Source organism: Tachypleus tridentatus, chromosome 10 (genome assembly GCF_004210375.1).
Source record: "Tachypleus tridentatus isolate NWPU-2018 chromosome 10, ASM421037v1, whole genome shotgun sequence".
Lineage (NCBI taxonomy): Eukaryota > Metazoa > Arthropoda > Merostomata > Xiphosura > Limulidae > Tachypleus > Tachypleus tridentatus.
In genome coordinates this window covers 84,893,143-84,909,177 of record NC_134834.1, presented here as the reverse complement: position 1 = coordinate 84,909,177, position 16,035 = coordinate 84,893,143, and the positions used below count along the sequence as shown (strand labels likewise).

General features: G+C 32.6%; 2 long non-coding RNA genes across 4 annotated transcripts in view; one reads left to right on the top strand and one right to left on the bottom strand.

Moving 5' to 3' along the window:
* LOC143229769 (uncharacterized) overlaps nucleotides 1-5,966 on the bottom strand; it is a 27,701-nt gene extending 21,735 nt beyond the window's left edge. The window contains exons 1-2 of the long non-coding RNA XR_013016067.1: nucleotides 5,829-5,966; nucleotides 189-330 (exon numbers count right to left, since the gene is read on the bottom strand). This is a non-coding gene — a long non-coding RNA (uncharacterized LOC143229769). The remainder of the gene's footprint in view (nucleotides 1-188; nucleotides 331-5,828) is intronic.
* Nucleotides 1-16,035, top strand: part of LOC143229768 (uncharacterized) — a 24,259-nt gene extending 8,224 nt beyond the window's left edge. The window contains exons 2-4 of one of the 3 annotated variants that reach the window (XR_013016066.1): nucleotides 3,600-3,751; nucleotides 4,481-4,715; nucleotides 15,471-16,035. This is a non-coding gene — a long non-coding RNA (uncharacterized LOC143229768). Of the gene's footprint in view, nucleotides 1-3,599; nucleotides 3,752-4,480; nucleotides 4,716-6,373; nucleotides 12,052-15,470 lie in introns of those variants that run through there. The other 2 variants (XR_013016065.1, XR_013016064.1) reach the window with 2 other exon arrangements.

Genomic DNA, 16,035 nt, shown 5'->3' with positions numbered 1-16,035 from the left:
AATCTTAGTAGCCAGTAAAAATGAAGTGATTTATTCTTCTAGTCTACATCACAATATACAAATGTGAATGTACATTCATTACATTCGTAACATTTGGAGATAAATTAGGAAGTTACTATTTTCTGAGTTCGATCTAAAACATGGATATTTCTAGTTTAAAAGTATCATTGTGTACAAATATAGCTTACCAAGATCTATACAAAGTCCATCTTCTTCAGGTTGTATTTGTTTAGACATATAAAGAAATGTCAGCATTGAACATCTTGCAGTTTTTCATTGTATTCTTCAAATGTATCCAAGGTAAAAATTCCACTGACGATTTGATGCTCTCTGATATTTAAAAATAACACAAATAAAAATATGTACGAGTTATAAAACTCTGGACTGCCAAGATTATATTAACTTTCATGCAAGTCTAGTACATTTCAGTTAGTGAACAATACTTGTTTACATTCTAATTTGTTTGACTCTCCTACTGATGTTAATGACTTCAAATTGAGAACCAACCTGTTCTGTTGTCAGTCAATATTTGAACATAATAAAATAAGTAACTAATATATCTCATCTGATATATAACAACACAGAACATTGATTGTAACAATAAAAATTATATTATTCCCATACTGATATTGAGAATTTCTAGAAAAATGTGTCAGATTCTGCGATGTTACCTCACTCTATTGTTGGAACAGTAAGTGCTGTGAATAACAAAATGGACACTTTCAATAGGATAATATATTTATAAGTTTTGTGATCTCATGGCACATATCTATCCTTTTATATGAAATCAGTTTATAAAGATTATTCATAATATTTCTTGTAAGAAACATATTAGACGTTCACCGACATGAAAAGATTAATCTCTAGAAACTGCTGATTAAAACCATGCTTCTCATGATTAAGTCAGTATTATTCCATAATAATAAGGCTTTAGTTTTCACACCTTAAACGTCAATGAAATTGTTATAAGATTTACAAAAACTAACAAAGTTCAGCTCGAAATTTATTAAAATCTTTGTCAAAATATTATAGCAGTCATCTATGTTGCATCATTTATTAAGAAGTTTGTTTGTTTTTTAATTTCGCACAAAGCTACTCGAGGGCTATCTGTGCTAGTCATCCCTAATTTAGTAGTGTATGACTAGAGGGAAAGCAGCATCACCAACCGCCAACTCTTGGACTACTCTTTTACAAACGAATAGTGGGATTGACTGTCGATTTATAACGCCCTCGCGGCTGGGAGGGCAAGCATGTTTGGCGCAACGGGGATGCAAATCCGCGACCCTCAGATTACGAATCGCACGCCTTAACACGCTTGGCCATGCCGGGCCTGTTTATTAAGAAAGTTATTTAACACTTGTTACTTCATTTTCAGCTAACCCAGTAAGTTCTCATATGAGGTGAAAGACCTTGTCGATAGCAGCCATGTTGGAAAGTGTGTGCAATTCGGATCCTTTTATGTCTCTTCTTGTTGAAAGTCTATAGTAAAGAGTCATTAAAGAAATATGATTAGTCTTGCTGTTACGCATTCGGACATTTCCGTAACTGAAGATAGTCGTCTTAAGTTCAGCATAGACTGTTTGTTTTGTTTGTTTTTTTAATTTCGCGCAAAGCTACTCGAGAGCTATCTGCGCTAGCCGTCTCTAATTTAGCAGTGTAAGACCAGAGGGAAGGCAGCTAGTCATCATCTCACACCGCCAACTCTTGGGCTACTCTTTTACCAACGAATAATGGGACTGACCGTAACATTATAACGCCCCCACGGCTGGGAGGGCGAGCATGTTCGGTCCGACCGGGATTCGAACCCGCGACCCTCGGATTACGAGTCGAACGCCTTAAAACGCTTGGCCATGCCGGGCCGGCCTATACAATACCTTACTTTAAGGTGTAATTGTAGATGCATTTGTTTAAACATATAAAGAAATATCAGCATTGTTCACTTTGCAAGTTGAGGTGTCTTTTTCAAATTTATCTTATGGAAATATTCTGCTGCCATCTTGACACCATTTTTATGTTTAAAAATACGACAAAGTGAAACAAGTATGAATTATAAAACAATGGAATACAAAGATTAAATTAATTTTTATATTTCTGTTAGTGAAAGTACAATTCTTCTGTACTTTCTACTCTGTTACTGACATTACTTCATTAATCGTATAACTGTCAATAACCTTAACTTGAGAATAAGCCTGTTCTACTGTCATGTGATATTTGAATATAATGAAAACAATAACTATTATATTTCATCTGATACATAACACAAAAGTTATATTTCTCAAACTTAAATATTGATAACTAGTCAGAGAATCTATCAAGTACTGTGATGTTACATCACTCTATCATTGGAGCGAGCAAAATGTGTTGTGAATACCACAGTGGGCATTTTCAAAACAGTAATATTCTTGTAATTTCTGTGACCTCACAACCACAGGTAAGATCTACAATCAAAGACCTATCTAGTATTATCACATTAAATTTGTTTATAAAGAGCATTCATATAAATTCACACAAAATCCGTATTATAAATTCATAAACATTATTATATTGACCTCAGAGATTCCTGGTCAAACGCTGTGCTTAACATAATTATGCCATTATTATTCTTACTGTATAACAGTAATAGAGCTTTAGGTTTTACGTCTTAAACATCAACGAACTTGTTATAAAATATATAGGAAAATTAGCAAAGATCATTGTTATAAGAGATAAAAGAAAAAGTCATAATAAATGTTTCTGCCTATGTTCTTTGTTTAATCTATGCTGGGGCCTGGCATGGCCTAGCGTGTTAAGGCGTTCGACTCGTAATCTGAGAGTCGCGGGTTCGCATCGCCGTCGTGCCAAACATGCTTGCCCTTTTAGCCGTGGGGGCGTTATAATGTGACGGTCAATTTCACTATTCGTTGATAAAAGAGTAGCCCAAGGATTGGCGGTGGGTGGTGATGCCTAGCTGCCTTCCCTCTAGTCTTATACTGCTAAATTAGGGACGGCTAGCACAGATAGCTCTCGAGTAGCTTTGTGTGAAATTCAAAACAAGCAAACAAATTGTATAGACCCTGGTAAGTTATAGTTTTAAATTGTAATAGTAGTTTTAAACTTCAAGTATGTGAGTTCTATATCATAAACATAAAATAATAACTTACAACAGGAGTTAACTTTTCAATGCACCTTCAAGTCTTAAAAATTTTATGAATGTACATTTTGTTTCCTGTATCAATATAATTTTTTTTGAAAATAGAATAATTTATTTTTACTGAATTAGTTCAGTGGCGTACAAAATAGATTATTAATTAATTAAGCAAGGTTTACATACAACTTATTTTGGATGTTAAAATATATTCTCTAATGATGTTATATAAAATATGAATCATCTATTCTTGTATACCATATCTTTTATTATAAGCAAGAAAACTCAAATATTTTGTCAAAAACTCTCACAGAATTTGTTCTCAAAAGCTTCAAAAGTAGAATGTAATCAATTTATTTGTGATAACTTTTCGATGAAATTATCTTATTCTAACTTGAAGTTTGGTGAATAAATGTTTTACTACATGTGGTACTTGATAAGTCTTTTATTTTTTATTTACACATACTGATGACAGCATATTAGGCCATGGTGAAACAAGTCAGCTGTAGAGGACGGGTTTAATGTAAGAAATTCCAGCAGGACAGAAGAACGTAAATTTATTTGTGGATTTAAACTGCACGGTATCTTTTGTAAACTTTGTGGAATATCAGTTATGATTTGTTTATGGTAAGTTATTATAATTGACTAATAGCGTGCTGGAACAATTATGTACCTCGGGTATTATTATATTGGGCTATAAATCAGGATTTTATAAAACAAAATACTTAAATTAGTATATTAATTTATCTTGAGCTATTTAAATAAATGTTCCAGTGTGGTTATTAAGCCTGAGAATTTACTTAGGTTTATAAATAAATATTTGAGTATGTGTGACACCAGTCTTATTTAGAATTTATGATCTTGCTTACATACATTGATGATGATTTATAAATATAAAGACTTGTATTAGATAGTTAAACATATTTATTAGAAGTGTGAATAATCTTTTCTTGGAGTATACCAGAACAGAAAGTGTGTAAAAATTGCACAGTAATTTAAATGTAAGCGCCCCATCAAATATTGAGAAACAGAATAGCATGAATACGTATTTAGCATTTTGCCTTAGTGTGTAAAGTAAAAGAACCAGTAAATTATGTTTATTGACTTTTAAATTCAGTAAAATAATAAGCTAGTCACCATGAGTTAAGTTCAAGTATGGTTAACAGTAAAGCTATAATATACCGATTTTTAAGTTATATAGAAAATATATGATTGTGCAGAGACTGAACAATTTATATTCAATATTAGGTATAATGGGAATATATGTATGAGCTTTACATCTTCTGATGAATGAGTAATCATAAATAGTAACATATACAGTGTATTATAAATGACTTGTTCAACTTTTGTTTTCAGAAAATATTTTCTGCCATATTGAACTTTGAATTTTATGAGCTTCCTCTCTTACAGAAAGATCAACATGCCATCAGCTGTGATAAATCAGCTTGAATATTCAATATGAACGAAGTGTCCATGCAATTTTGTGTTGACCTCTCTGTCAATTTATGTTCAATGTTAATGATATCATATAAAATTGGATGGAATATGCTATAGTTCAGTTAATGGTCGAAATGAAAATATCCTCAGAAAGGTATATATATATATTTATAATCTTCTACAATAGTAATGAAAAAACATAGTTATTTATATAAATCCTTTAAACTTCAGCAGAACAAATCAACTTATTAAGCTTAAAATGAAAATTATTTTATAATATTTATAGATATAAATAAGCATTCTTTTGGAGCAGTTATATATCTTATATATTAAATACAGAAATAGCTTAGGGATAGAATTTTGCTAATAAAATTTAAGAAAATGCAAAAAGTAAGTCATGAAAATTAAATATAGAAGCAGAAACTGTAATACATGTTCAACACTGCAATACATGTTAAACACTAATACATGTTAAACACTAAAATACATGTTAACCACTAATACATGTTAAACACTAAAATACATGTTAAACACATACTAAAACATAAAAACACAATCAGGTGTCTCATTCAGTATTTATAAAATAAATTATGAAGCATGATAAAACATTTCAGTAGTATGTTAAATGTGTTAGTAACATTATATGGCTACAGAAACATATGTAATACAGTTAAATATATAAATGTAAGCTATAAAGAGAAGTTGGGAAAAGTTAAAATCTGTATGCAATTCTACAGAAATATAGTAACAACATCCACCTTTGTAAAACAAATAGTTTTGTAAATGAAAACTATTTTAAAATAAAATATTTTCTCAAGAACTCTTTTATCGTTATGTTAAGATAGTAAAAAATACAAATAATAGACTTACGTCTCTTTCAGACGCCCTATGATGAACTTATCATTCGATTGAACTATTCATTTATATAAACACCATTCACCCTATCCTTAGTAAATCCATCTGCCTATAGGAACTTAGTAACTCAACTCGCCTTGTAGCACCATCTGACTTTGATAAAACAGATGTAATACAAATAGATATATGAATAAAAATTGTGACAAAGTTGAGACAAGTTGAAACCTGTAGGCAGCCATAAGAGACCATAATAACTCTATTCGCCTATAGAAACACATACAATATGCCTAATAAGATCATCTGTCTATAACATATTAGTAAGATCGTCCACTTATCCAAATAACATAGACAAAATATGCCATGTAAAGCCGTATGGAATCATAGTAAGATCATCTGCCGACATAAACACTACCTTTAGTAGGTTAATCCATCAATAGAGACATGCTCCTTAGTAACAGATCTTCTGGTATCGACTTTTAATAGTAACTCTACCCCTAAAACAGCAGCATTGTGATGTCACTCCACAAAGTTCTGTAACAGTTATTCCTCTGATATTGCATAACAACTATACGTCCCTGGGGCCTGGCATGGCCTAGCGCGTTAAGGCGTGCGCTTCGTAATCTGAGAGGTCGCGGGTTCGCGCCCGAATCGCGCCAAACATGTTCGCCCTCCCAGCCGTGGGGGCGTTATGATGTGTACGGTCAATCCCACTTTTCGTTGGTAAAAGAGTAGCCCAAGAATTGGCGGTGGGTGGTGATGACTAGCTGCCTTCCCTCTAGTCTTACACTGCTAAATTAGGGACGGCTAGCACAGATAGCCCTCGAGTAGCTGTGTGCGAAATTCCACAAACAAACTATGCGTCTCTCTGATGTCGTATTTAATGTTTTACTTATAAATCAAAATTATGATAATTGTTAAATCAACATCATATAAATTAGATTAAATTATTATTTTCAGGACTCTGACTGTTACTATAAAGCTAATGTCATGCTGATCTACATCACCCTCTGGTGGTTAGCTCAGCATACCAACAAGCTCTATGGTGTCATTTAATGGCCATTGCAACGCGTCCTCTGGTGTCACTTTGTTATCGTCTCGACCACTTCCAATTCCCCTAAGGCATCCAATCAGCGTATGGTGTCTGAATAGGCCTGATAATACAGGTGGTAGTTATTTTTGCATTTAAAAGACAGTGATGACTTAGTATAATAAGTGTATGTGGAATCGATATGTTTCACGTGTCGTACATAGAACTAGAATGTTGTTCGCCTGTTAGTACAGTTGTGGAACATTACTGAATTTACCATTATTGAAATTCTAAAGTTGCATTTGTTACATGTTTTTTTCCATTTTATAAAATCAACAGACCGATTATATTTTAAATTTTAAGTTATGTATCCTCTATGTGAGTAATATGATATATTTTTTTTTTTTAATTAGTGAATATAAGGAAGAATATTATAGATGTTGAAACACTATCGTTACTACGTTTTGAATAAGTTAATATAATGTTCCATCTTGTGTGAACCATTATAATTCCCGTGATCTTATGTATCCAAATGAAAGATAACTGAGAAACGAGAATTTTTTCATGAAATGATAGTTGCACCAAAGTAATTTCTTAACTAGAAAAATCTTAAAATCTTTCATTTGTTTGGTGCACTAAATATACAATATGAGTTTAACACACCACTTTTTAAATTACTGTAATACACTAGTGTTCATACACTAAGAAGAAAACAAGCTAGCATGCACACTTCGCATTTATCTCACAATTTGTAAACTAACGTCATAGATTGTTGTTACGAGTATGTTTTATTTGTGTCCATATATTGATTCTCTTCAGCCTCTTTACATGATGCATAAAACATTCTGCTAGTTTATTCTGAATTTTCCAGCTATAACATATTCACCTAACTTCATTTTTAATTATGTTATTTCTAATTTATTTTATTAACATCAGTGATTCCACTGCACAACAATTTTTTTGAAAAGTTTTGCTTCTTGAAACGTTTTTGCTGATTGTGACAGGTACCTGGTGGGTATGCACAAATATAGTTTTGGTTTTGTTTCATCACGTAGGAACTCTGAGAAATAGACAGTTAACTGTTTACCGGCAATAACTTATTTAATTGTGTTTATATTTCTATTAAGTTCAATATAATTAAAAGTGTTTTGCTCCTGATTTTCGTTTATATTCAATGTCCGGTACATCACGTTGCAGTGTCCAACAGTAGTCAGCAAGCATTGACGGATTCCAGTTGCCCTGATATCGTTTTTCCGTTGTTGCAATGTCCTGGTGAAACTGAAGATTTTGATAAAACGGTACGTGATGGGCAAATTTGGATGTGATTTTCGTGATCAGCAGCTAAAAATCTATAAGAAACATTCAACAGTGTTCAAGAAGCAAAAACTTTGCTGTGCAATGTAGTTTAATAACAAATATAAATTACATTTCAGTAAACACGGATTTGGAAATTTGTGTCTCATCTGATCGTTAAAATAAACACTCATAACTTAAACAACCAATTTTGTAACTCACGCTGATCTTATTAAAATGGCCCGGCATGGCTAGGTGGGTTTAAGACATTTGACTCGTAATCTGAGTGTGTAGGGTTCGAATTCCCGTCGCACCACACATGTTCGCCACACATATCATATGCAATATGTATACCTCACACACTCGCTCATGCACATTTCATACAAAATATTTATAATTATTATTTCGAGGTGTATTAAAATTTACAGTTCAAAGATAATTATGATTTGGTGTAGCCTAGTGGTTAATGTTACAGGTTGCGGATTAAAAAAATTAAGATTCAGTTTAAATATTTACGTATATGCAGCTGTGGGTGCTTTATAAAAGTAGCAGTCAATCCCGCCATTTGGCTTAATCCAAAGAGGGTAGTTTCTGCTGAGTGTCTACCTTTTATCAGGTCAGTAGCTCAAACTCTCGGACAGTTATATCTGAGACTTGGGATTTCTGAACTGACCTTTTAATCCACCTGTGCATAAGGTTTCTTTCCAAGACCAATAGAAAGTAACCTGCACTATTTGCCAAGTTAATCACAGGCTACAGATGTGATTACAATGCAGATTTTTTCGTCAAGAAAGTTTGCACTTCTCAAAGCAACATATCACACCAGTACTAAGCAGTTAATAGATGCTAGCATTTATTTTCTATAGCTGAGTGTGATTCTTCTTCTAGTGTATATATATATATACACATTTCAACACAAAAATCCCTCCAGTGGCACAGTGTTTTGTCTTCGGGCTATACTGCTGGAAACTGCTTTTTTATTTAATTACAAACAACAACACAGAAATATAGATATAATGAACGAAAATTTTTCATTAGGTTAACAACTTCAGTTAAATCTCCGGGTTATATTAACCTGAGGTTTAGAAAGTGCAAGTTTTCCGTCTTTTAAAGCTTCTTTTTGAAACTGAAACATCAATGTTTAACTTGCTCTAATTTCAAACTTCTGTTATTTTTACACAGCTAAACAAAAACAGAAATTTGTGTACACTCTTTTTGATAACAAAGCAGTTTAACCAACAGAACCTTACATATTCCTGTCTGATAAATTAGGTATACTTACCTAACTCCTGGATTATAGCTTATCCTACAACCTATAACTTATCTTATTTTGATTATCGTTGGTTGTTTTTCTCGTTGGTTTGTTTTGAATTTCGAGAAAAGCTACAACAGGGCTATCTGCGCTAACCGTCCCTAATTTAGTTGTGTAAGACAAGAGGGAAGACAGTCATCACCACCCACTGCCAACTCTTGGGCTACTCTTTTACCAATGAATAATGGGATTGACCGTAACATTATAATGCTTCCACGGCTGAAACGGTGAGCATGTTTGGTGTAACGGAGATTCGAACCCGCGACTCTAGAATTACGAGTCGAGTGCCTTAACCACCTGACCATACCGGGCCCTCGTGAATATGAATTCGTGCATAATTTCTTTTATAGTAATCATTCTTAGCATAATATTTAATGTGCTACTGAACTGGTCACATAACACTTTGAAGCATTCAGGTTTCTTTTAAACACTTGTAAGTTTTATTTCTCTTCTGAAGACTATAGACTTAGGATAACGCTTTAAACTTTAAGAAATAACGATCTTAATGTATTTGGTGTTAATTTGTGTTTCAAAACTTTTTTATAATTCTTAACGAAAATATGGTTAGGTTTAGTTTATAACAAAGAACATTAACATATTAACCACTGTTTAATAATTGACGTACTAGACTTTTTACTTCAAAACTAAAGATATTAATTAATAAACTTCATTTTCACCCCCTCAATATTTTGTATTTGCTTTATTAACTGCTCATAAGTTTATCTATTTAATTGTATAAAGTATTTCAGGTAAAAAATGTAAGAATTTGAAATTATGTTCAATAAAAGCAGTAGCCTAATTTTGCTACTGACCAAACTGTATACGAACTTTAATTTAACTAATCATGTTTAGGTTATAGAACGGTTAGTAGGTATGAGATGTTCAGGTTCTCATTATATTTTTAGAAAAAGTATCTTAACTAAAGACTAGCCTGAAGTTTCTAGAAATTCAACCCTACTGCCCAATCTTTTCATGTTACCCTATCTGTTTCAGTGTGTTATCGAGTTTGTACTTCTAGTTGCTCTGAAAATCTGACTTATAACTAAGAGTCTCTGACAGATTTATGACGTCCGGAGTTTGAAAAAATTGGCGCTTAAGGCAAGGAGGGAAATTGAAATGGCTGTCAAACCCTTGACATTTGAAAGACACTAAACAAAATAAGAGGTCTGAGAATTCCTTTCGGGTTACCGAAGAACCTCTGCAAGTATCAATGTGATAAAATAACCGAGAGAGGTTACACCTTCCAGTCAACACCTGCCCTATTAGTTGTAAAGATTTTATTGTCCACTTGTAAGCGGTAAATTGCGTGTAACACTAAGGTGGAATGACCTGGAACAACAGGTAACTAAAGTTAAATGATATTAACCAACTTCTTTGAGCATCCCGCCATTGTTAAAACGACACTCACGTCTGGAATTGTGCTAAAATTTTGAAATATTTATTTGAACTTTAAGAGCTCACTACTGCTTGACTTTAACTATTTCGAATGCGTCATATTCACAGACTGTGTTAGAACAGGATATGTATTAATGTGATGTATTATTGTACTGTCTTCGTTATTTACAAGTTTCAAGGTTCTTCCTTATTTATTATTATTACTGCTCAACAAACAAACACATAAATGATATTTATGTTAAACCTGCAGTTATAACGTCTACAAGTTTGAATGGTGTTTTCTACTTATTTCAGAGATATGAACATCTGTGACTTGTAGGTAAAATTTTACACATACAATGTACTGAAATGTAAGTGATATAACTCTTTCTAAATTACTTTCTTAAGAACTGTTAAAATGAAAAGCATTTACATTACAAGGAGTACGTTATATATGTATATATTTATAATATAGGAAAATTATGTGATTGTGTGTAATAATAGTGTATCCTCCCAAGTAGCATGTCTGCCGACTTACAACACTACAAATCGAAATGTCGATACCCGTGGTGAGCAGAATACATATAGCTTGGTGTGTAACTTTGTGAGTGATCACAAATTAACAAAACCTTAGCTACTTTCCCTATTTTTACAAACATTTTTTTCTTTAGATATTTCAGTCGCAAACTAGCTGACATCGGGTTTTATCTATATAAGCACAAAAATAATAGAAAGTAATTATAACTTTAATACAGTTACTAACGTTAATCTTTAAAAATAAAATTCATATCGTTTAACTACGATATCCTAAGTTATTTATTTTTTATTTGTTACGAAGCAAGGTCTAGGTATTGTTGTTATGGGCTTGTTTTAGGATGATCATCTTTATCTAATCAAGGTCACCATCTGTCTGCTTACAAAAAATATTTAATTAAATTTAAAAATTAATTACTGTTGGTATTTAGTATGCAGTATAAGTCTTCATGGAGTTATAAAAGAGACTGAAACGGAACTTACAATGATATATCGTTCCATTGAGTGTATATCACATTTTTAATTTTCACGCTACAGTTGTACCAAACTCGAAGGCTTATGGCTAAAAATAAAGACCGATAACATTTTGATAAAATTATTCCCCCTTTATTTCTTCTTCTTTAACGTACCAACTTTTATATTACATATTTATCTCTTTTTTTTTCACTTTTATGTTGCTCGATTCTTTTCCCGTAACATCACTTATTTATATGACTGACCTCCTTAGTACAATCTGTTTCTGTACACATAAGATTTACTATAATGTGGAACATATATATACATACCTACGTAAACGGAACAACTAGCTGTACACGTGTATTTTGTAAACTTCGAACACTAAAGAACAGTAGGTGAAATCTTTGTAATTTCTAGTTTAGTTTGATAGACAATTATTATATAGTGTGTTCTGAAACATTATATAGTGAATTCTGAAACGTTATATAGTGAATTCTGAAACGTTATATAGTGTGTTCTGAAACATTGTATAGTGAGTTCTGAAACATTTTATAGTGTATTCTAAAACATTGTGTAGTGAGTTCTGAAACATTGTATAGTGTGTTTTGAAACATTTTATAGTGTATTCTAAAACATTGTGTAGTGAGTTCTGAAACATTGTATAGTGTGTTTTGAAACATTATGTAGTGAATTCTGAAACGTTATATAGTGAATTCTGAAACGTTATATAGTGTGTTCTGAAACATTGTATAGTGTGTTCTGAAACATTGTATAGTGAGTTCTGAAACATTTTATAGTGTATTCTAAAACATTGTGTAGTGAGTTCTGAAACATTGTATAGTGTGTTTTGAAACATTTTATAGTGTATTCTAAAACATTGTGTAGTGAGTTCTGAAACATTGTATAGTGTGTTTTGAAACATTATGTAGTGAATGAAACGTTATATAGTGAATTCTGAAACGTTATATAGTGTGTTCTGAAACATTGTATAGTGTGTTCTGAAACATTGTATAGTGAGTTCTGAAACATTTTATAGTGTATTCTAAAACATTGTGTAGTGAGTTCTGAAACATTGTATAGTGTGTTTTGAAACATTTTATAGTGTATTCTAAAACATTGTGTAGTGAGTTCTGAAACATTGTATAGTGTGTTTTGAAACATTTTATAGTGTATTCTAAAACATTGTGTAGTGAGTTCTGAAACATTGTATAGTGTGTTTTGAAACATTTTATAGTGTATTCTAAAACATTGTGTAGTGAGTTCTGAAACATTATATAGTGTGTTTTGAAACATTATGTAATGAGTTCTGAAACATTGTATAGTGTGTTTTGAAACATTTTATAGTGTATTCTAAAACATTGTGTAGTGAGTTCTGAAACATTGTATAGTGTGTTTTGAAACATTATGTAGTGAGTTATGAAACATTATACCATGAGTTATGAAACATCTTTGATGAAGGACTAGAGCATTTCATTAAATGTGCAAACGTTCATAAAAATTTCAATATAACCAAGGAACTGATGGCTCTGAATACAGTCTCTATACTTATACATATTAGAGTTGTTAGGCAAATATCCTAAAGCGAACAATTTTCGATGGTTTGTTTGTTTTTTAACTTCGCGCAAAACTACACGAGGACTATTTGCGCTAGCCATCCCTAATTTAGCAGTGAAAGACTAGAGGGAAAGGCAACCTATCATCATTACCCACTGCCAACTTTTAGGCAACTCTTTTATCAACTAATAATGGAATTGTCTGTCACATTATAACGCCTCTACGGCTGAAAGAGCAAGCATATTTGGTGTGATGGGGATTCAAAACCAGTGCCCTCAGATTACAAGTCAAGCGCCCTAACTGACCATGCCAGGCCTTTTCGATAGCCTTAGACTATCACGTAACGCCAAACAATATAAACATGTTGATATAATACGTTTTGTTCCAACACAATTTTATATCAGTTGTTGTTGTCACGTAACTTGCTGAATGCATATTCAGAATACTTTTAATATAATCTACTCAATACTCTGCATTATTCTTCAAAACGAGTTAAAATACACCACTTCACTGACTAGGCATTTTTTTGAATAACACTATGTGACAAAATTTTTACTTTTTCTTGTTCCTGAGTAGAAAGTGTTATTTCCTAATTGCTTATGCCTAAAGTAAATGGAAAAGACCTATTTTTCTCTTCAAACTTTGCTTTTGTGACCTGGGTAATGAAATTTTCAAATTTACCCATTTTCCAGAACATTCCAGGTAGATTCAGTGCTGATTAGCGGATAGAGAATTTTCTAGAACGTCGTAGAACTTACGAGAATTTTCTAGGACTTTCCATAGTAATATATGTACAGGGGCTCTCCACTCACCACTTCAGTTTGGTTCTATGTGTTTACTTAGGCAGCTAGATATTTGCCTAACAACTCTAATATGTATAAGTATAGAGACTGTATTCAGAGCCATCAGTTCCTTGGTTATATTGAAATTTTTATGAACGTTTGCACATTTAATGAAATGCTCTAGTCCTTCATCAAAGATGTTTCATAACTCATGGTATAATGTTTCATAACTCACTACATAATGTTTCAAAACACACTATATCAAGAGCTGTGATAAATTGTCTGCAACCTTCAAGTACCTTTGAGACTTGTTCCCTAAGCTGTCTGAGGCAAAGGTCGAAGCTGGTGTCTTCGTTGGACCACAAATAACAAAATCCTGGAGTGCACAAAATTCCCCAAGAAGCTCAGTAGAAAGGGAAAAAGCTTTATCGCTGTGGTTCGGGCTTGTTGGGCAATCACAAGGCCGATCATTGTGTGGAACTGGTTGAGGGTCTGGTGAAGAAATACGGCAAAGTGGGCTGCGGGATGTTCCTAAAAGTCCATATCCTTGACGCTCATTTTGATAAATTCAAGGAGAACATGGGAGCATACTCAGAGGAGCAAGGCGAGCGCTTTCACACAGATATATTGGACTTTGAACACCGTTACCAAGGAGCGTGTTACCAAAACATGATGTGAGACTATATTTGGGGACTGATACGTAAAAGTGATTTACATCACAGTCGCAAATCTCGAAAAAACTACTCACTTCTAAACATTTTTGTATAACTGTAGTATAAATACATGTAAATCTTGATTCACATGTTGTTTTATTCAAACCTTATGTAAATGAAAATGTGCAAATTTGACGGTTATTACATAGAAAATAGGTTAATTTCTAAATTTCATTGTCCAGGTCGCAAAAGAAAAGTTTGAAGGGAATAATGGCCATTTTCTGTACTTTTACAACATAAGTAATTAAGATATAACATACTATCCAGGAACAAAATTTATGTTACGTAGTGTTATTATTAACATAAATTTTTTTAAGTCATGGCTGAGTTCAGTTCATTATTTGATTTTTTCGGGATTTATCACTAGTTCTCGTCAATTTTCTTTACATTCATTGCTAATTCCATGATCAAAACGAGATTCTTAGCTCTTATCAGTTATTACAACTTTTCTTAATCTAATCGAAACACTTACATGTACAAAAAACAGCCAAATTAGAATGACGATATCAGCTGAATAGAGGTGTGGTATCAGTTTTCTTAGACGAGAAATCTTTCATTCAAGGCTTTTCAAAGTGTTTAAAAATTTTAACAATATTTCTTTGGTGTTAAAATAATTTCTCTTTTAATGTTCTTTAACAACTTATACTATTTGTATTTACCATAATATTAACTTAATGTATAATACATATAGTGTCAAAACTGCTTGTTAGCTTGTTGTATCTCAACTGGCTTTGAAAGCCCTGGTACTGGGTGAAAACTTTGTCTTAACTGGACATGAAAGATTTATTGTAGTTTACCTGTTATAATATTCTCCTTTACTTTCACTCATGGGCTCTTAGAGTTAATTGTCACAAATAGTGTTCTACTATATCAGTTTTGTTGGTTGGTATTAAATAAAATATTAAAATAGTAATAAAAGAAATCTTGAACATATTATCGATTCCTCAAAAAAGTATATGAAAGCACATACAATTTCTACTACCAATAAACTGTTTGATTATTTTTTTAGTTTTCGCTCAGAACTCTACAAGGACTATCTATGCACAGCCATCCTGAATTTTGAACTGATAGACTCCAAGGAAGGCAACTAGCTAATCAATAGCATCTGTTGCTAACTCTTGAGTTGTCCTCATCTGTATCACTCTTATAATACATCCACATCCCCAAAGTGCATCGCATGATTTTCTGGCAAAAGACTGCAGACTTTTTCTCTCATTCATGTCAAATATCAACCCTCCGCCACTAAAGTTGCATTGACGTCTTTTAGCTTGCCGAATATTCAATATCGATATGTTTCAGTTGACGAATGCTGTGAGAGAGACTGTGGTCACAAGGAATTTCCTCTTAGTGAGATAGGAAACTGCTATCTCATTCAAGCTTGAAGCCTTATTTTCTGGAAGATTTCCACCTAGCCTCCTTTTGAAAAGCTTTACAAAGATTATATCGAGAACAGAAAAGCTGTATACCTAGTCATATACTCAAAAAAGTAATTGTCCACCTGTCTACATAGGAGTTCACACTTTTGTTGTTGTTGTGTTTGTAAAAACCATTGTTTTCACTTTAACTTGATAATT